At 40.5% G+C, this 22,187-nt stretch overlaps 1 long non-coding RNA gene across 1 annotated transcript; it reads left to right on the top strand.

The window, feature by feature from the left end:
* The first annotated feature begins 1,180 nt into the window (after window positions 1–1,180).
* Window positions 1,181–13,711, top strand: LOC118354952 (uncharacterized). The gene is made up of 3 exons (XR_004816443.2): window positions 1,181–1,261; window positions 6,296–6,412; window positions 13,569–13,711. It is a non-coding gene; the product is annotated as an uncharacterized LOC118354952 (long non-coding RNA).
* Window positions 13,712–22,187: the final 8,476 nt, after the last annotated feature.

Here is a 22,187-nt window from a genome sequence, read left to right as displayed (position 1 = left end):
TTTTCTATTTGTAAGATCAAAGATATGTGTACATTTTCTGTATTGGGGCTGTGGTACAGATACTATCTGCCTTTGATCCTAAGACGTTCATTGTTTTATATTTATTGTTTCCAGGTGGCTCAGTGGTTTAGCATCTGCCTTCAGCCCAGGACATGATCCTGGGGCTTCGGGATCGAGTCCCACTGCCTCCCTCTGCCTATGTCTCTGCCTATGTCTCTGCCTCTGTGCGTGTGTGTGTGTGTTTCTCATGAATAAATAAATAAATCTTTAAAAATGCACTTGACGAGGGATCCCTGGGTGGCGCAGTGGTTTAGCGCCTGCCTTTGGCCCAGGGCGCGATCCTGGAGACCCGGAATCGAATCCCACGTCGGGCTCCCGGTGCATGGAGCCTGCTTCTCCCTCTGCCTGTGTCTCTGTCTCTCTCTGTCTCTCTCTGTCTCTCTCTCTCTCTGTGTGTGACTATCATAAATTAAAAAAAAATTTTAAAAAAAGAAAAAATAAAAATGCACTTGACGAGATGAGCACTGGGTGTTATTCTGTATGTTGGCAAATTGAACATCATTAAAAAAAAATTTATTATTTAAAAAATAATAATAAAATAAATAAATAAATAAATATTTACTGTTTCCAAAATTAAGATGTAATTTTCAATCTGTGAATACATTTAATGTAGCTCTTCTGACCCCCAAGGAATGTGCTATTAAATATATTATGAATCCTTTACTTGGAGGTGCTTTAATATCTTAGAATATTTAGTTCCTCTGCCACAGTCAGTATCTTTATAGCCTATTAACATATGCATAAACACTAGGTTTGTTCCTGATTATACTAAGCCTATGATGAACCCTTTGTAAACTAGATCACAAACTCCTTATCTATTTTTCCTAGTTCAGGTATTTTATAGTTAGGAAGTTGTTTTTGTTTTTGTTTTTAATGAAAGTAAACTAGCACAAATTGGGTATCTTAAGGGCAGGGGGAGATGTTGGAGTTTGGGGGGATTAACATATCCAGATTTTTTATTTAAGTGATTTGTGGGCAAGATAAGGAAAAGATATATTGGTGGAGTGGATACTTTAGGCAGAAAAAATTTGGATGAAATACTATAGGTGAGAATTAGCTTGCTAGCTGATAGGTAACTTCCAGAAAGTTTACTTAGCTGTTAGAACAAGAAGAAAAGCAGTCACTGCAATTCATTCTAACACTGCACTTCCAGGATGGTTATCTCTGGAGAACCTGGGAAGAGAAGAAGAAAGAAACAGGGGTAAGTTATTTTGTATGTCAAATTACTTTGTGCTATCTAATTTTAAAAACAATTGTGGAAATGTACCATTTTCATAATTAAATAGTGACTTACCACTGACTCGGGCAACTCTATAAGCAAGTCAGATCTAATCTTATAATCCTCTTTGTCCAACTCCAAGCCTAAATGCCTGTGAGACCCCCAATCCTTTCTGATTGTTTCCCAGAAGACAAGCCTAGGGCTCTGCATTCTTATCGGCCTGGGTGCTTCTCCATCACCAAGCCCCTTCTCCCCTATTCCTTGTTTTCTATGATCCTTTGAGTGTTTTGACGGCCCACTCTCCATTTTCTGTTGCTATTTCTCTACATCTGCTGCCGCCACCAGCCCTTCCCACCAGCAGATGTCAGTTTCTCTGAGACACCAGCTTCTTTCCCCTCTGCAATATCCATTTCCAGGTCTCCTCTGGCACCATTATTTTCCACCCAGCCTGAAGGACTCTTTCTCTTGCCTTCACCCTCATGCCCTAGCCGTGGAAAGACTCTTATTTCCAAGGGCCAAAGTTCCAGCTACCAATGGCCAGCAAGTCAACTAGATCTCCTTTGATGCAGAAAAAAACAAAGGGGAACATTCAAGTGAGATTTTTGTGAGCCTGCAGGATGCAGACATTGTGGAAAGTAACCATTCTCTCCTCATTCTTGACTCAAAATGGGCAGGGCCTAAGTATGACCTTTAAAGTTCCATATGGCGGGATGCCTGGGTTGAGCATCTGCCTTAGGCTCAGGGCGTGATCCCGGTAGGAGGATCGAGTCCCACATCGGACTCCCTGCATGGAACCTGCTTCTCCCCCTGCCTGTGTCTCTGCCTCTCTCTCTGTGTCTCTCATGAATAAATAAATAAAATCTTTAAAAAAATAAAAATAAAAATAAAATCCCACGTGGCAAGTACCCCTCCCCCATCTGCTAATGTAGTGTTTACACCATAGTTTACCATGTGTGTCAGACACTATGTCTCCTTTTCAGGAAGAAACTATCTGCAAAGGGTTTTGTCTGCCAGAATCTTATGATATTTGAGAATGAATTACAGACTGAACTTGGGCTCTCTATTATTCCTCCTCTCCCACTCACTGTGGATTCAATTCCACAGGCTGTTCTTTCCAGGCTCAGAACTCAGGATACAGGACATTAACATTATTCCATTCCTAGGGAACAGTCTTGTCATTTATGCCAGTGAGGGCACATACTAGGTATGTGTACAGATGTGAGCCTGCATCTGTGGGGAAGAACTTGGTTGGTTCTGTTGATACAAGGGCCCATTGTTAAAGTAAGACACTGGCCTATAGGCTGGGTCTGTAAGGAGAAAGCATCTGTCACTGTAGTGTAAAGCTCCACTGTTGGTCTCGCTTACTGATGACTTCTGCAAGGGGGAAGGGCTACCTTCAAGTTAGCCTGGTCCCCAGTAGATACTGCTATGCTCCTTTCCTATGCCTGTGGGAGAACTTATTAAACATTCATGATACTTTTTTCAGCAGAATCTGAGCACCTTTTATGACTCAGAAAGCTTTAAAAATCAATTAGTACCAACACATAAAATAAAATTGTCATCACAGAAGCAAGTAACCAGGATAATAGCACTCCTTGTATGAATACTTCACATGCTGTTCAAGTTCATTATCAGTAAAACAGCTACCTTTTGTAGAGGCATATGATGGGATTGGTGCTTTGTTTAGAGGATTTATACACATTGTTTTGCTTAAATGTTAATTCCTGCAATGGTCCTATGAGAGAAATATTGTCCTCATTTTTAGATGAGCCTCAGAAAAATTTCTCAAAACTGAAAGATTAAGATTATTACCAGTTCAATAATCCATTCTTTCCCCAAATCTTTATTGTGCATGTACTGTTTCCAGACAGTCTCACTCCAAAGCTCATGCTGTCCTTACTCTCCTCTTCTGAGTCCCCCAGTCTGGACCTTAGTCTTGTCTCACACCCATAGCCCAATGCCTAGGTACCACAAAGTGGGTGAAGTTTGAGAGGTGAAAAGACAACACAAAGACCAATATAGGCTGCTAGTAATTGAGACTGCACTGATGTTGGCATCAGAACATATGGATAAATCCTGATGCTGAGTAATGAAGGACAAGTCACTTCCCCTCTCTTTGCTTTAGTTTTCTCATCTATCAAGTGAGGCATTTTGGATTTGATGAGCTCTGTTGTCTCTCAGTTTTGACATTCTGGAATCCAGCAAAGTGGCTGGTGGCTTGCGGTTCTAGTCCTGACTTCATTATGGAAGAAGGGAGTGCAGAATTGGAAGAAAGGAGAGGAAAATGAGTGAGTTTCAGGAAGAGGGAGGTGGTGTTATTCTTGACTCACATGTCCTTGCAGCAGAACAGCCACACCTGCAAAAAGAAAAGAAAGAAAAAAAGAAATACAAAAACAGGAAGTCACCAGACAGGCTCCAATATTGGGACCTCCTGCCACCCAGGAGACTTCCAGAGTTTTGAAGGCTCAAGGCCTTTGGATATATTGGGGACTTTCCTAGGGCTCCATTATATCAGTCTGAAGGCTAGACTTCTAGTTCCTCTGCCCAGAGCCCAGGGCATGTGGTGGGAGAGACTCCATGTAGTAGCCTCATGGAAACAGATGCCTACCACCCCATTTCCGGGGAGCTCCCCTCCCCACCTGTGGGAAGGAAGAAGGGTGAAAAGAGTAGGAGACCCAGAGCGGCATCTTCCCATTATGCCTCCACACCAACCTTGGTCACAGTCAGCTTCCTGGCCCAGCCCTGTAGAAGAGAAGACCTCTTTATCACTGTGGGAGCAGCATAGCTGCCATCTTATGACCACAGGTCCTCAAGGCTTTCATGTTCATATCTCCACCCATCCCAGATTCATGAGAACAAGCACCAACCCCCACTGTGGAGAGAAAGCCAGCAGAACCCCTTCAGCAGAAGACCTGGCTAATCTGACACAACTGCTTATAATTGAAAGCATTAACTCAGCACTGAGGCCAAGTTCCCTTAGGGATGTGGAAACCCACAGAGAGAATGAAGAGCACTGTGCTGGAAATCATGGTACCAAGCCAGCACCAGAAAAAGCATACAAGGAGCTGAGTTGAGATACCGGAGCATTTAATTGAAGAATGTAGTTTTCCTTCTGCAGGACTGGGCCCTACACTCAAGGCCAGTAGCAAAGGTCCTGGGAGGAATCCAGTTCATGAAAGAGCACAGTTAGCCCTGCTCAACTTCTTCCCGGGTCCCCTTCTGCTTTTATTGCCACAGCTCTGGAGGGGAAAGACAGGGCAGCCATAGGATGCTGCAGCTGCTAAATGCCTTCTCTTATTACATCCCAGAGCAAGGATAAGGAGAGGGCAATTACTACCAGAGAAATGTGGACCTTGTACCTATGCCCCCTTCTCCTCATTCTGGAAGGGGTAGTGGCAATAGGTGTAAGGAACATCGTGACCTAATTTTGGTAGAGTCTGACTCTCTATGAAAAACAGATCAGGGGAGGGCGAAGTATGTTGGTGAAGAGGGTGGTCAGTACTACCCAGGTGTCAAGGCTTATTTTTCCTCACCTTGATGCAGGTGTCAGTGCTTTTTTTTTTTTTTTCACACCTTGATGACCCCGAGCCATATATTTGCCACTGCCAACAGCTGTGCTCCCTTAGAACTGGAATTAAGCCAGCCAGGCAGATAAGAGTGGACACAGGTGTAGGGACCGCTGCCAGTTTGGCCTGAAAGCAGATCCTTAGGCTGAGCCAAGAATTTGGCTCAGTGCATCTCACTTCCTTTTAGCCTTCTCTGGAAGAAGGTGACTCATATGCCCAGAGCAAAATTTATCTTTGGATCCCTAGAATTTGACACAGAGTAGGTGCTTGATAAAAGTTAGTTGGTTTTATCCTAAAACGTAGCTATTAAAACAATAAGAAATATTTATTATTTCATATGGTTTCTGTAATTCAGGAGCAGCTTGGCTGAGTGGTTCTGGATTGGATTCTGTCATAAGAACTTCAGGTTGCAGTCAAGATATTGGCTGGAATAGTCATTGAAGGCTTGACTAAATCCAGAGGAGCCATTTTGAAGTTGATTCACTCACACGGCTGGCAAGCTGGTGCTGGCTGTTGGCAGGAGGTCTCAGTATCTCTCTGTGGACCTCTCTTTAGGGCTCCTAGAGTGGCAGCTATTTCTCCCAGGGTAAGTGATCCAAGGAAGAGCATGATCCCAAGAGGAGCAATATATCCACAGTATTCTAGTACTTAGATAAGCTAGTCTTAGTATGGGAAAGAACCAGCAGGCAAGAATCACTGAAGGCCATTTTGGAAGCTGGTGTCCACACTGACATGCAGTTTTTGAATGCCCACTGTGTGAGGGTATTATGTTAAATACTGGGATTCAAAAATTGAGACACCATCCCTACTCTTCAGGAACTCAGAGACTAGTGGGGGAAATCGAAATGTTGCCGAGTACCATAGAATTACTCAGCAGGGGCAACAGCCCAAATTGGGTTGCTTGCCTACACAGCCTCCCTAGCATCCGATCCACTCAACTAAACTTTTTTTTAGTAGAGTTTCCACATTTTGTCAACATACCCAGTGCTTTCCAGGGACATGTGCCTGGCACATGGAGAGTGCTCAATAAATCCAGTTTTACTGTTTTCCTTTTTCTGGACCTGATTCCTGCCTCAGACCCATCTTGTTGGTAGAGGTCCTGATTAGCTTCACTTCCTCAGTTTGCTGACTTGACTCCACCCAGATGCTTTACCATCCACTGTGTACATACTTACAACTCAGGTTAGGAGTCACCTGCCTATACATCATATCTATAGAGCCTCCATTATCTAAATTACTCCCCAACATTCATTCTCCTTTGATAGGTAAAGAGATGCATTGGCATACAGAAGGGCAAGTAACCCAGCTCAAGATCTCTCTGGAAAATTAAGAGAGTTTTACAACAATTATATAAAAATTAATCTCGAGGATCCCCCAAATTCTCATACCTTACTACTTGCCACTGTTTGATTCCCTCAAGAGAAAACCTTTATTTTTCTTTCCATTTTAGAGTATCCTGAAAATTGGTCTGAAAATCTTTCTGATCTCCTGAGAGTGAAACATTCAGCTTACCATCTACCTCCTACTTCCATCACTACCTGAAGACCCCAAAACTCTGACTGTACAGGTACTGAATCATGCATACCCACTGATATATGGGAAAAAGCAAAATAGTGCACCATTTAAGGGAAACCAGTAGCTTGAAAGGAAAAATATCAAATAAATTTCAATAAATACAAAAGTATTTCTGAACTTCCTATTATTTCTCACTAATACAAAAATCCTTTATATAACATTTTTGATATCTCATGGAGATGTCTTTATTACTTTTCTTTTTTTAAGAAATATTTTCTTGATCGCTTTCATTGATGTATTTTTCTTGATGAAACTTATAATCAATTTATCAAATAAACACACATATACCCTTTGAGATTTTAAATTAGAACATTAAGATATTGATCTGTGAAAATTGACAATGTTGAATTTTCCCACCCAGGAACATGATTTATTTCTGAGGGATTATGAGAGCCACAAAGAAGAAAAAATTTAGGTATTTTATTTGCCCCTCCCTGATCCTCAGGACCCAGAATTACCAGGGATATAATAGATAGTCAACAAATATTTGCTGACTCTTTATCTTTATCAGGTTTGAGTGAAATGTAAATGAATTGGGAAGCTTTTTCCTATGTTCCGGAATTTTTAATTGTTTCTTAAATGTTGATGGGGTGTCCGGTTCTGGTGGCTTTTGGCAAAACTTTTATTTATTTATTTATTTATTTGCAAGAGAAACAACATTTAATATAATTTTTAAAAGTAAAAATTAATACAAAAAATACTATTAACAAAATGTCACATCTTAAAATAAAGACAGATCAGAGCCACTGAGTGAACAGTCGGTTGGGCGACTGACACTTTTTTTTTATTCGAGTTCAATTTGCCAATATATACGATAACACCTAATGCTCATCCCATCAAGTGCCCCCCTCAGCGCCTGTCACCCAGTCACCCCAAACACCCGCTGACCTCCCCTTCCACTACCCCTTGTTTGTTTCCCAGAGTTAGGAGTCTCTCATGTTCCGTCACCCTCATAGATATTTCCCACTCATTATCTCTCCGTTGTTCCCTTTCACTATTTTTTATATTCCCCAAATGAATGAGACCATATAATGTTTGTCCTTCTCTGATTGACTTACTTCACTCAGCATAATACCCTCCAGTTCCATCCAGGTTGAAGCAAATGGTGGGTATTCGTCGTTTCTAATGGCTGAGTAATATTCCAATGTATACATAAACCACATATTCTTTATCCATTCATCTTTCGATGGACACGGAAGCTCCTTCCACAGTTTGGCTATTGTGGACATTGCTGCTATAAACATTGGGGTGGGGGATCAATGGGTGGCGCAGTGGTTTGGCGCCTGCCTTTGGCCCAGGGCGCGATCCTGGAGACCCCGGATCGAATCCCACGTCAGGCTCCCGGTGCATGGAGCCTGCTTCTCCCTCTGCCTGTGTCTCTGCCTCTCTCTCTCTCTCTCTGTGTGTGACTATCATAAATAAATAAAATTAAAAAAAAACATTGGGGTGCAGGTGTCCCAGTGTTTCACTGCATCTGTATCTTTGGGGTAAATCCCCAGCAGTGCAATTGCTGGGTTCTAGGGTAGCTCTATTTTTAACTCTTTGAGGAACCTTAACACAGTTTTCAAGAGTGGCTGCACCAGTTCACATTCCCACCAACAGTGCAACAGGGTTCCCTTTCTCCACATCCTCTCCAACATTTGTTGTTTCCTGTCTTGTTAATGTTCACCATTCTCACTGGTGTGAGGTGGTATCTCATTGTGGTTCCGATTTGTATTTCCCTGATGGCCAGTGATGCAGAGCATTTTCTCATGTGCTTGTGAGCCATGTCTGTCTTCCTCTGTGAAATTTCTGTTCATGTCTTTTGCCCATTTCATGATTGGATTGTTTGTTTCTTAGGTGGTGAGTTTAATAAGTTCTTTTTTTTTTATTTTTTTTTATTTTTTTATTGGTGTTCAATTTACCAACATACAGAATAACCCCCAGTTCTTTTTAGATTTTGGATACTAGCCCTTCATCTGAAATGTCATTTGCAAATATCTTCTCCCATTCTGTAGGTTGTCTTTTAGTTTTGTTGACTGTTTCTTTTGCTGTGCAGAAACTTTTGATCTTGATGAAGTCCCAATAATTCATTTTTGCTTTTGTTTCCCTTGCCTTCATAGATGTATCTTGCAAGAAGTTGCAGTGGCCAAGTTCAAAAAGGGTGTTGCCCGTGTTCTCCTCTAGGATTTGGATGGATTCTTATCTCACATTTAGATCTTTCATCCATTTCGAGTTTATCTTTGTGTGTGGTTTAAGAGAATGATCTAGTTTCATTCTTCTGCATGTGGCTGTCCAATTTTCCCAGCACCATTTATTGAAGAGATGGTCCTTTTTCCAGTGGATAGTCTTTCTGCTTTGTGGAATATTAGTTGACCATAGAGTGGAGGGCCCATTTCTGGATTCTCTATTCTGTTCCATTGATCTATGTGTCTGTTTTTGTGCCAGTACCACACTGTCTTGATGACCACAGCTTTGTAGTACAACCTGAAATGTAGCGTTGTGATGCCCCAGGCTCTGGTTTTCTTTTTCAATATTCCCCTGATATTTGGAGTCTTTTCTGATTCCACATAAATCTTAAGATGATTTGTTCCAACTCTCTGAAAAAAGTCCACGGTATTTTGATAAGGATTGCATTAAATGTGAAAATTGCCCTGGGTAGCACTGACATTTTCACAATATTAATTCTTCCAATCCATGAGCATGGAATATTTTTCCATCTCTTTGTGTCTTCCTCAATTTCTTTCAGATGTGTTCTGTAGTTTTTAGGGTACAGATCCTTCACCTCTTTGGTTAGGTTTATTCCTAGGTATCTTATGCTTTTGGGTGCAATTGTAAATGGGATTGACTCCTTAATTTCTCTTTCTTCAGTCTCATTGTTCGTGTGTAGAAATGCCACTGATTTCTGGGCACTGATTTTGTATCCTGCCACACTGCCAAATTGCTGGATGACTTCTAGCAATCTTGGGTTGGAGTCTTTTGGGTTTCTATGTACAGTATCATGTCACCTGCAAAGAGGGAGAGTTTGACTTCTTCTTTGCCAATTTGAATGCCTTTTATTCTTTTGTTGTCTGATTGCTGAGGCTAGGACTTCTAGTACTATGTTGAATAGCAGTGCTGAGAGTGGACATCCCTGTCGTGTTCCTCATATTAGGGGAAGGGCTCCCAGTGCTTCCCCATTGAGAATGATATTTGCTGTGGGCTTTTCATAGATGGCTTTTAAGATGCTGAGGAATGTTCCCTCTATACCTACACTTGAAGAGTTTTGATCAGGAATGGATGCTGTATTTTGTCAAATGCTTTCTCTGCATCTCTTAAGAGGATCATATGGTTCTTGTTTTTGTGATAGGTATGATCTATCACAAGATTACTTTACGAGTGTTGAACCAGCCTTGCATTCCAGGGATAAATCCCACTTGGTCATGGTGAATAATTTTCTTAATGTACTGTTGGATCCTATTGGCTAGTATCTTGTTGAGAATTTTTGCATCCATGTTCATCAGGGATATCGGTCTATAATTCTCCTTTTTGGTGGGGTCTTTGTCTGGTTTTTGAATTAAGGTGATGCTGGCCACATAGAACAAGTTTGGAAGTATTCCATCTCTTTCTATATTTCCAAACAGCTTTAGTAGAATAGGTATGGTTTCTTCTATAAACGTTTGATAGAATTCCCCAGGGAAGCCATCTGGCCCTGGACTTTTGTGTCTTGGGAGGTTTTTGATGACTGCTTCAATATTCTCCCTTATTATCTGCCTGTTTAGGTTTTCTATTTCTTCCTGTTTCAGTTTTGGTAGTTTGTGGTTTTAAAGAAATGCGTCCATTTCTTCTAGATTACCTAATTTATTGGTATATCGCTGTTCATAATAAGTTTTAAAAATCGTTTGTATTTCCTTTGTGTATTGGTGGTGATCTCTCCTTTTTCAACCTTTTTTTTATTAATTTGAGTGTTTTCTCTTTTGTTTTTAATAAGGCTGGCTAATGATTTACCTATCTTATTAATTCTTTCAAAAAACCAACTCCTGGTTTTGTTGATCTGTTCCACAGTTGTTCTGGTTTCTATTTCATTGAGTTCTGCTCGAATCTTTATTAACTCTCTTCTGGTGCTGGGTGAAGGTTTTATTTGCTGTTCCTTCTCTAGCTCCTTTAGGTGCAAGATTAGCTTTTGTATTTGAGTTCTTTCCAGCTTTTGGATGGATGCTTGTATTGCGATGTATTTCCCTCTCAGGACTGCTTTTGCTGTATCCCAAAGATTTGAACAGTTGTATCTTCATTCTCATTAGTTTCCTTGAATCTTTTTAATTCTTCTCTAATTTCTTGGTTGACCCTTTCATCTTTTAACAGGATGCTCTTTAACCTCCACGTGTTTGAATTTCTTCCAAATTTCTTCTTTGTGATTGAGTTCTAGTTTCAAAGCATTATAGTCTGAAAATATGCATGGGATGATCCCAATCTTTTGGTATAGGCTAAGACCTGATTTGTGACCCAGCATGTGGTCTATTCTGGAGAAAGTTCCATGTGCACTTGAGAAGAATGTGTATTCAATTGCGTTTGGATGTAAAGTTCTGTAGATATCTGTGAAATCCATCTGGTCCAGTGTATCATTTAAAGCCCTTGTTTCTTGGGAGATTTTGTGCTTAAAATATCTTTCAGTTGTAGAAAGCGCTGTGTTCAAGTCTCCAAGTATAAGAGTATTATTATCTAAGTATGTCTTAACTTTGGTTATTAATTGATTGATATACTTGGCAACTCCCGCATTTGGGGCATAAATATTCATGATTGTTAGGTCCTCTTGTTGGATAGATCCTTTAAGTATGATATAGTGTCCCTCTTCATCTCTTACTACAGTCTTTGGCATAAACTTTAATTAATCTAATATGAGGATGGCTATCCCTGCTTTCTTTTGAGGACCATTTGAATGGTAAATGGTTCTCCAACCTTTTATTTTCAGGCTGCAGGTGTCCTTACATCTAAAATGAGTCTCTTGTAGACAGCAAATAGATGGGTCTTGCTTTTTTATCCAGTCTGAAACCCTGCACCTTTTGATGGGATCTTTAAGCCCATTCATGCTCAGAGTTACTATTGAAAGATATGAATTTAGTGTCATCATAATACCTATTCAGTCCCTGTTTTGTGGATTGTTTCCTTGGATTTCCTCTTTCTTTTACAGAGTTCCCCTTAATATTTCTTGCAAAGCTGGTTTGATGGTCACATATTCTTTCAGTTCCTGACTATATTTATCTCTCCTTCTATTGTGAATGAGAGTCTTCCTGGATAAAATATTCTTGGCTGCATGTTCTTCTCATTTAGGACCCTGAATATATCCTGCCAACCCTTTCTGGCCTGTCAGGTCTCTGTGGAGAGAGGTCTGCTGTTAACCCAATACTTCTCCCCATAAAGTTTAGGGATTTTTGTCTTTTGCTGCTTTAAGGATCTTCTCTTTATCTTTGGAATTTGCAAGTTTCACTATTAAATGTCAGGGTGTTGAAGGGTTTTTATTGATTTTAGGTGGGATCTCTCTATCTCCTGATGTGAATGCCTGTTTCACTTCTCAAGTTAGGGAAGTTCTCAGCTATGATTTGTTCAGATACACTTTCTGGTCCTCTGTCCCTTTGTCCCTTTCGGCGCCCTCGGGAACCCCAATTAAATGTAGATTTTTCTTTGTGAGGCTGTCATTTATTTCCCTTAATCTCTCCTCATGATCTTTTGTTTTTCTCTTTTTCCTCCTCATCCTTCCTTGCCATCAACTTGTCTTCTATGTCAGTCACTCATTCTTTTACCTCGTTAGCCCTCATTGTTAGGACCTCCAGTTTGGATTGCATCTCATTTAATTGATTTTTAATTTTGGCCTGATTAGGTCTAAATTCTGCAGTCATGAAGTCTCTTGAATCCTTTATGCTTTTTTCTAGAGCCACCAGTAGCTTTATAATAGTGCTTCTGAATTGGCTTTCTGACATTGAATTTTAATCCAAATTCTTAACTCTATGGGAGAGTATACTGTTTCTGATTCTTTCTTTTGTGGTGAGTTCTTCCTTCTAGTCATTTTGCTCGGTGCAGAGTGGCTAAAAACAAGTTGTACTTGATAGAACGCCTCCTAGTGTTTGCTTATGATTTGAATCACCTGTGTATCAGTGGTAATCTGTGGAAAGAAAACAACACAACCATTCCATATTTAGGTAAAGCTGGAATAAGTTCTTTATGAGAATAGTAGAGAAGCAATACCCTGGAAATCAGGAATCATGGGTACTGCCCAACCCTAAATAGAAAAGGTGAATCCTTGTCACAGAGATGAAATCAAAGAGTTGTTTGAACACCTTCTCTGTCATGTACTAGAGACTTGATCTTGGCCAAGTGGCTTAATCTCTCCAACCTTCAGTTTCATTTATAAAATGTAGACAGTAATACCTTTTGTATAAGGTTATTGTGGAAATTAACTGTGTTAACATGTAAAGTTGTGTACAGTTAGTTATACAGAAAAAAAAGAGTGCCCAATAGCTAGTATGACTATTAAGATGCATGGCTAGAGGATCTCTGGATTTAGTGAGATAATGGGAAGAGTTAATTTTTAAAGTTATTCTTGGAGACTCAGAATAAAGATCTTTCATCTTACAAAGACTCCAGAAACTAGTTTTCAAGACTGGCAAATTAATGTGAATTCATGATGTAGCAAGAGAAATGGGTTTCCAACAATCCTGGAGATGAAGGCAGTGGAGCTCACTATACTGGCTCTTTATATGAGGATAAAGTAACTTAAAGAATGCTCATTGCATTCTCTGTACATGTACAGATTTTTCTATTGTTACCTGGTTCTCTAGTGAGAAGTTGGAGAGTGTGCAAAAGCCATAGGATAGTATTTATGAAATAATATTGAGGAAATTAAAGTGTTAATGACTAGAGCCAATATTAAAATGGTTGAGAGTAAGTCAGTTACCTAATCTCTGTAAATGGTCAAGTTGGGTCCAGGAAGGCCTCCTGCAAAGGTGGAGAATATAATCAATCAGCTAGCAGTCATGAGTGACTGGGAGAAGAAGAGTTCATTGAGAAGTTTTGAGGGAGAACTGATTCAGCAGAAAATGAGTTCAGTTTGAGAAATAGAGTAAAATAAAGATAAAGTTATTTTTGGCTTGAGGTAAATGGGTTGTCAATTTATTTGTTTAAAATGTATTTTCTAGGGCACCTGAGTGGCTCAGTCAGTTGAGTGTCTGCCTTCAGCTCATGTCATGATCGCAAGGTCCTGAGATCAAATCCCACATAAGGCTTCCTGTTTAGCAAGTGGGAGTATGCTTCTCCTTCTACCCCTCCCCCCTACTCATGCTCTCTCTCTCTCAAATAAATAAATACAATCTTAACAAAAATAAAATAAAATGTATTTTCTAGCTATGAGCACATTCTCTTTTAGGGTGCAAATCTATAAAACAAATGGGATCATGTCTGTTTAATTCTCTTCATGGAGTATCCAACATGAAAATGACTTTCTAAATGGTAATGATAAAAGAAAGAGAATAATAGAAATGATTAGCAAAACAACATCATGTTTCATGTATTTATTGAATTGAAATAAACTCTAGAAAGGCTTCATCCCCTACCACCCCTCTTTTTTTAAGTTTTTATTTATTTAAGCAATCACTACATCAAATATGGGGTTCAAACTCACTACCCCAAGATCAAGAGTCGCATACTCTTCCAACTGAGCCAGCCAGGTACCCCTCAGCCTCATTCTTCTGTTCAAGGCCTGTTACAGCATGAGTGGCTTTGGTCAAATACAAGGCCATCTGGACATCTTCTGGCCATAGTGTTGCCATTAGTACACTCAGAAAACCTGGGTATATCTCTACAGTCCTCACCAATCCCATCAGCTTTGCCTTCACAGAATGTGCTGAAAAGTATGGACTTAGGAGGCTCTGGAGCATCACAGCCTACACACTTAACAACAGAACACCACTAGTGGCAGCCCATGAAAACTTTGAAGACACATCTACACATGAGATTAGAAACTTACTTTCTTCTTCTCAGTTCAAACCTAGCCAGATGGGGCAGGGGGGGCATATTCACCAAGATTAGGGCAGAGTTGAAGATTATTGTGGGATGCTTTGTTCGAAGTGAAGAGAATACTAGTTTAACTTCTTTCACCCACTAGACCAGGAAAAATATCCAGTCTCATAAATATTAGTTTTTCATTTCTTTGCAGAATTAGACAATAACTATTTCTTGATTGGCAAAACGAGTTAGTCTCAAGTTCACCACAGCAAGCCAGTAATCTTGTATAACATATTGTCAGATGGAAAACTGTATTTACTAGGTTTCTAGAAAATGCATAGTTTCCCCAGATTTTGTTCAATAATTTGCCTTAACAGCCCATCTCAAGTTTCAAATGAGAAATTATTGAATATCAGAAGCCATCAATTTTCTTCATGTTCAGGTTGTTGACTCTCATGTTACATCATTTAAATCGTTATGTCCCATGCTTGGTGCAATGCTTCGTGAGTCCTGGCATAGGATGATGATCCATTCCAATTTACTGTGAACTGTACAAGGTTACACTATCCACTCAGAAGTACTCCAGGTTGAGAAAGAGGAGCCCTCTTGTACTGTTGGTGGGGATGCAAACTGGTACAGCCACTCTGGAAAACAGTGTGGAGGTTCCTCAAAGAGTTAAAAATAGAGCTACCCTACAGCCCAGCAATTGCACAAGTACCCCAAAGATACTGATGTACTGAAATGCTAGGACACCTGCACACCAATATTCATAGCAGCAATGTCCACAATAGCCAAACTTAGAAGGAGCCACAACGTCCTTTGATAGATGAATGGATAAAGAAGATGTGGTATATTACTCATCCGTTAGAAAGGATGAATACCCACCATTTGCTTTGACATGGATGGAACTGGAGGCTATTATGCTGAATGAAGTAAGTCAATCAGAGAAGGATAATCATCATATGGTTTCACTCATACATGGAATATAAGAAATAGTGAAATGGATTATAAGGGAGGGAAGGAAACTGAGTGGGAAAAATTAGAGAGTAAGACAAACCATGAGAAACTCTTAACTGTGGGAAACAAACATAGGGTTGTGGAAGGGGTGGTTGGTGGGGGGAATGGGGTAACTGGATGATGGGCACTGAGGAGGGCACTTGATGGGATGAGCACTGGGTGTTATAATATGTTGGCAAATTAAATTTAAATTTAAAAAAATAAGTACTCCAGTTTGAGAAATAAATTATATGTCACCTTTTTAAAAATTTAAATTTTTCTCTGCTAAAAATGAATTAAAATCCTCAGACCTGATACTGTCTTATGCTTCTGCTTCCTTGGGCATCCATGACACAACACTATAGTTTCTTGAACTATATAAAGTATAGTTTGAGGGATCCCTGGGTGGCTTAGCAGTTTAGCGTCTGCCTTTGGCCCAGGGTGCAATCCTGGAGTCCCGGGACCGAGTCCCAAGTCGGCCTCCTGGCATGGGGCCTGCTTCTCCCTCTGCCTGTCTCTCTCTCTCTCTCTTTCTCTGCCTATCATGAATAAACTAATAAGTAAATCTTTTAAAAAAATATAGTTTGAAGTATACATATGTTTCTCCAATTACCTGGTGTCTGCAGGACCAGCAGAAGTTTGAATTTAAAGGTCAGAGGTTATGATCCCTTACTGCAGAAGTTTCCCAGGAAGCCATCCAAGTCATGAGCCCAACACTAGCACCACCAAACCCATTGGCTCTCAGAGATATCACCTGTGGTGTAGGAGTTTATCAATCCAGCAGTGAGTCTTTTAAAACACTATAAAATTATCGGAAGCATGATGCAATATTATCAGAAAGTTTCAAAATAAATCACAAACATAAAGCAACTCATCCTTTTGGCATGTTAATTCCAGTCTTTGCACACCCATCATCATTTACAAGGCTACTATCCCGGTACAAAAACCATCTATACCCTAGGTGGTTTTGTTTTGTTTTTTTGTTTTTTTTTTTTTCATTTCACTTTAAATAGGAAATAAAGATTTCTCATATTAATGCTTAATTTTTGTACTTATTTTTAATGATTGAAAATATCTTTTTGTGCTTATAGGTTATAATTTAATACACTATTTCCTCATTGTTTTAATATTTGGCAGTTATAAGCAAGACTTTAAGAAACACCTTTACATATAAATACTTCGATTATATTGTCATTCCAATAAACACCCAGGAATTTGAATTGGAGGCTAAAGAGTACACATACATATTTATATAATTTCACTATATACAGCCACATTGTTGTCTAAAAGAGGAAACCATGCCCACCCTGTCTAAGGGACTCTGGGAATGACAAATATTCTTAGAAACTGAGCGTCTATAAGGTATGGTTGAAAGAGCATAAGCTTTGGAATTATTAAAACCTGTAAGCCAAATCCTACTACACCACTTACTAATTATGTGTCCTCAGAAAGTAAAGCAACCTCTCTTAGCATCACTTTCCTCATTAGAAAATGGAAATTATAGTACATATTTCATAATAACAGCAACTGCCATTTGTTGAACATATATTCCACACGCATTCTTCATTTAATTCAGTCTCTAGGCTTATTATAAGAATCAAATGGAGTATCTTATGTAAAACAGCTAGCACATTGTAGGTAATCAATAACATGCAGGGACCCTTTCTTTCTATGGAATAGAAATGAACATTTATCATAGTTTCAAAAGTGAACTCTCTCTTGTTGAGGGGTCAGCTGCCTCCCATAAGCATGAAGACTTGGCCTGAGGCTGGGATTTCAGAGGCAAGTGTGCCTACAGGTACCATCAGATCCCCTTTTGGTTACCAGTGAAGAATTGCCAAGGTGAGTGAGGCTTTGAGTGAGTGAAGCTACCCACTCCTTACACACCTAAGTTAGTGGACTATTATCACTGACTATGGTTAGCTCTACCTTCTCCTCCTTAAAAGCCTATGCCAGCAACATTATTGGGCCCTCGATGACCCTCCAATGGCAAAAGGTTGAGATCTCTGTTACCCTTATCAGCAGTACAAGGAGTAAAGTTCCTCTTCTTGGACAGCTGTGGTTTCATCTCCTCCCTTATGAATAAAATGGGTATAAACACTCAGAATCTCCTTCCTTCTGCCTCAGGTCAATCTTGCCTTTCTTTGTGTTACTTTTGCTTCCTCTGGTCTAAATGTATCAAAGGAGGAAGGCATGATCCTTGATGGCACTCAGATACCATCACCTTTCCCCTTCCTTCTTTCTCCAAGCTCCAAGAAATATCAGAGGAACTATGAGCAGCCCATAAAGCACTGTCCTTAACTCTACTTTCATCTCTAGCCTCTACTCCCCATAGTTTGATATCATATCTATAGGAGTAGAGCCTAGAGAGCAATAAAACTAGACTGGTGTTTAGTGCTTGCAAATGAACCACCCTGTTATTTTAGGGTCTTCTTGCAACATTCATCAGTCACATTCCAGGTGACTCTCCTCTCCTCAACTCCCAAATCCCCTCAGGAAAAGCATCATAATTCAGCAGCAAGGAAAAATGAATGACAATTTCTCCATTCGCAGAATGTCCATTAATTCTTCCCTCCCTCTTTCTCTCTTCCTATTTTTAGGATCTAGTTTTCCTGCTGCTTGATTCCTCAGAGTTCGACCAAACACTCTATACTGTCACACTCTATACCTTTGTTCATGCAAGTCCCTTCACTTACAATGTCCTTCCAGAAAATGGCAGAATTTACCATTATTTTCTCACAATTTCTTATCACATTATGCATGCTCTATCATGGCATTTACCCATTACAGGATTCAGTTGGGTGTGTATATGTTTGTCTCTCCACTAGACAGGAAGCTTCCTGGGACTCTCTTATTCATCTTTTTTTTTTCTTACAGTGTCTCAAAATGTGTCTTATGCAATTCAATAAATATTTAATATCCTTGAGGTATCTCAATGATATCTAGTATCCTTCATGAGTTTCCTGAACTGGTAATGTCCCCCTATCCATATTCTTTGCTTTAATTGAAATAGGAGGAGACTATATTCTTAAGAGCTTCTCTTCTGTAGTTCCTTAATCCTTGTATATCTCAGATTTATATTTTCAGTGCCTGCCATAGTACTTAACACATAATGCATGCTCAAGAAATAGTTACTAAAATAAACTGAAGTATTGCAAATAAATATCAAGTATATACTATGCATAGGTCATGTGTAGGTCACAGATTCTTTCCATAGAGCAACCCTTCATATTGGTTCTCTACCTCTAGTTCTCAGCCTTTCCTCAACCTATGATCCTAGGAATAAAAACTCTGGACTCCACTTAGCCCCTATTTTAAGATAAATTTCTCATTTCCCAATTCTAGTTCTTTCCCTGTCCTAGAAAATCTCCTGCAGATATACCTCTCAGATCTTTCGTGCCCCCTTCAATCACCTTTTTCTTCACCTTCAAACTGGCTTCAGCTCATCTTCCCAAGATCAGGAATTCTTCTCTTGGAAGAATTCTTCTCTTGGGATCCTCCTCCTGCCTCTCTAGGGATCAACTTCATGCCAACCATTCATATTAGTGCACCTACACAAGTTTTCAGGTCAAAGATCTACCCTTTTTCTTTCTGGATCAGAAGGACAGAGGCCAGACTGAGTGGAAGAGAGCCTTCCTCTTACACAATATGCAAGTAGGATTTTGTAGAGAACTTTGCTTTATGACTGGAGACATTATCATGGAGGGAATGGTGAACATTTCCCCAAAGACACCCATGAGACTCTGTAGGTTGAAACCTCCCCCACTGGCCCCTCAAATTGTTCATTGCACTACCTATTTGAAAACAGAAAATAGGATCTTCCAAATAGGGTTGACTTCTTCCATTCTGATCTCAGGAGGAAGGTAATTCTTCTAGAAAGTTCCCTGAGGTGAATTTCAGTTTCCAAAGCTACTTTCCTTTTAAATCCCTCTGGCAATTCTGGACTTTCTCTTGCTCACTTCCCTTGTCTAAGAAGTTTCAGAAGGACAGAGACCAGACTATGACAGGGGCTTCCAGTTTAGAAGTAAAAGTAGGGAACGAGAAATAGAGGATTAGACCAATGAAGCCAATTTTTCTAGAAGATAAAATTACTGCAGAGAAGGAACTCATTTTGATTTTACAGTTGACATTTTCTTTCTTCTTCTCCAGAGTTACCCTTTCCATATTGTGTACTTTAGCCTTGAGTGGGGAGATGGCCCCCAAAACTACCTTTGAATTGGATTTCAAGTTCACCCAGAGTGTCTGACCTATGACTCTCTTAGATATGCGAGAACAAAGTACTGACCACTGCTTGAAGGCCTGGAACTGGGCTACAGAACATCACCATTCCACTCACAGGGCATGATCTTGTGCTTGATCAAGCAGTGAGGGCATAAAAAAAAAAAAAAAAAAAAAAAAAAAAAAAAGCAGTGAGGGCATAGATAAGGTCCGTACACAGGCAGAGTTCCACATTCTCTGACATGTGTTTGGCAGGACCTGAGTGGTACTGGGGCCAACTGGTAAAGTAACACACAAGTTTCATGGCTACACCTGGATGGGAAGACCAGGGATGAGGAATCGGGAGTCTTTGAAACCTGGCATCTCCATGCCCTGGGTCTCTTTCATGGTCTTCTTGGGGAAGATCCCCAGAAATACTGTGGGGATGCCAGTTCTTGCTCTGGATTTAAGGCTAGAGATGTGAGGAAGGCATAAGATGGGCCAGCTTGATGAGGTAAGACTATAAGCCAAACCCTCTTCTCAAGGACCTGGGAATGGAGTGAGAACAAATAAATAGAGGATAAAAATGGCCCCTGGAGTCCCTGAAGATTTCTAACTTCTGAAGAGTTAGTGATGGATCCTGTCTAAACTAGCCCATTCTATTGCTACCTTAATCCTACACCCTGGCAAGGATCATTTTGATCCTCAGCAGACCTCACTCCCATCTTCTATTCAAAGGAATGAGGATGTGAGGGCCATGGCAGAGTGAAGTAGAGGTAGCTCTCCGTTTCTTTCTCTCTCTCTCTCTCTCTCTCTCCACATCCCCTTCTCATTTTTCTTTCTTTCCTTCTTTCTTTCTTTCTTTCTTTCTTCTCTCTTTTTCTTTTTCTCTTCTTCTTTTTTTTTTTTTTGTAATAACTTTGAATGTCCTTTGGGAGATGGAAGATGACAACGCAAACTCCTCAGATTTTCAAATATCGAGGTCAACTGATGGTGGAAACACCCTTATCAGATAAAAAGACACTCATGACACATTTCAGCCACTGCTGCAGCAACACAGCCAGACCTGTAAAAACACTAGCAATGATTCCGTGACTTAGCTGGGGGCTTCCCAGGGAAGCTGTAAGCCCATGGCTCTGCTGGATAATTATCATTATCATTAGCCCATTCAGCTCCCAGGAATTCCCGCAAATGATTTTCCTCTGCACAGCCTGTGCCTAAACCACCCCTGGTGAGGAGGGGATCTTGGTGCTGGATTCTCCCTCACCTAGTAAGTGGTGAACTAGAAAGAGTATGGGCCTGGGGAAGATATTATTACACCTGAAGTGTGGTTCTTCCACTTCCAGGGGCAGGATGCTGGATACTTTATCACATGTCTCCGACTTCCATTTGCTTACTGATGAAAATGGAAGGAGTAAAACCTACTTCAAAATTTTGTTGCAAGGATGTAGTGAGGTAACTGAAGGGACATACACTCAGAACTAAATAAATGTCTCTTAATTAAACCATTGGCCCATACACCTGGTGTAGTGACTACGGCTCCAAATGACTGCATACTTACCTCTCACCAATTACCTTAAGTCAAGCTCCAGTCCATCTACTTTTGTCTATGATCTACTACATGTCCAGTGAGAGCAACAACCATTACTTGCAGAGGCCCAGAATGCTTCAGAGCCTGTAAGGCAGCTGCTCAGCAACTCTCACTGCTTGTGAATCACAGCTATTCAGGCCTGTTCCAGATGGTGTGGTGTCAGGTAGTGGATCTGAACAGAGAGTAGCATTAGTTCTTCCTCTAGAGCAGCTGACATTGGGCAAGATATGGGTGATGAGAAAGGGGAGAGATAAAGGGAACACGGGGTTGTGAAAACATTTTTATTAGTTAAAATATTGCAGAGAGAAGCAATGGAACACAGAGTGGAACCTACAGAAGCAGTGCACTGGAGTAGATATATTCAGGGAATGCCTGACTTCCTGGAACACACCTCTGGGCCTTTAAAACCTGTATTTTGTTCCTTTAGCACTTTCTAGCAACCCACAGAGAACCTCACTCCTTGAATTCCAGTATCATAGCATGTGAAAAGGCAGAGCACAACAGTCTGAAAAAGTAGCAGCCTAATGGGGGTACATGCCAGGACAAGAGCGAAATGGCATGGAAACTCCGAACCAATCCTTAGCCTCTTTTTTTTTTTTTTTTTTTTTTGCATCTCTTTAATTTAAATTCAATTTGCCAACATATAGTATAACACCCAGTGCTCATCCCATCGGGTGCCCTTAGCCTCTTGAAGCTGGGGCTGGATCCCTGCTCCCTGCTCCTTGCTGGAGAGGACCCCCATGGGTATAGAAAAGAGGGGAAAGGGCTAGGGTCTGTGTGATTTAGCAGCTAAAAGCAGCATGCCCCATCATGGCTGCAGCTCAGCACAAATGCCTGGGCCCAGGACTCTCTACATAAGGGCTGGGCCTAGACGGGCCTCATTATCTCTGTGAAGAGGGAACAGCTGCAGAAGGATGTACCAGAAATCCAGCCTAGGACCTGCTTCCAGGTCTACTTTTGTCCATTCCCGAGCCCTGCCCCACACAGCCTATTTTGTTGTCAGAGCCCTCACCTGCTGTAGCCAAGTTCA

The sequence above is a fragment of the Canis lupus genome, chromosome 6 (genome assembly GCF_003254725.2).
Source record: "Canis lupus dingo isolate Sandy chromosome 6, ASM325472v2, whole genome shotgun sequence".
NCBI classification, from domain to species: Eukaryota; Metazoa; Chordata; class Mammalia; order Carnivora; family Canidae; genus Canis; species Canis lupus.
This window is presented reverse-complemented; position numbering and strand designations above follow the sequence as displayed.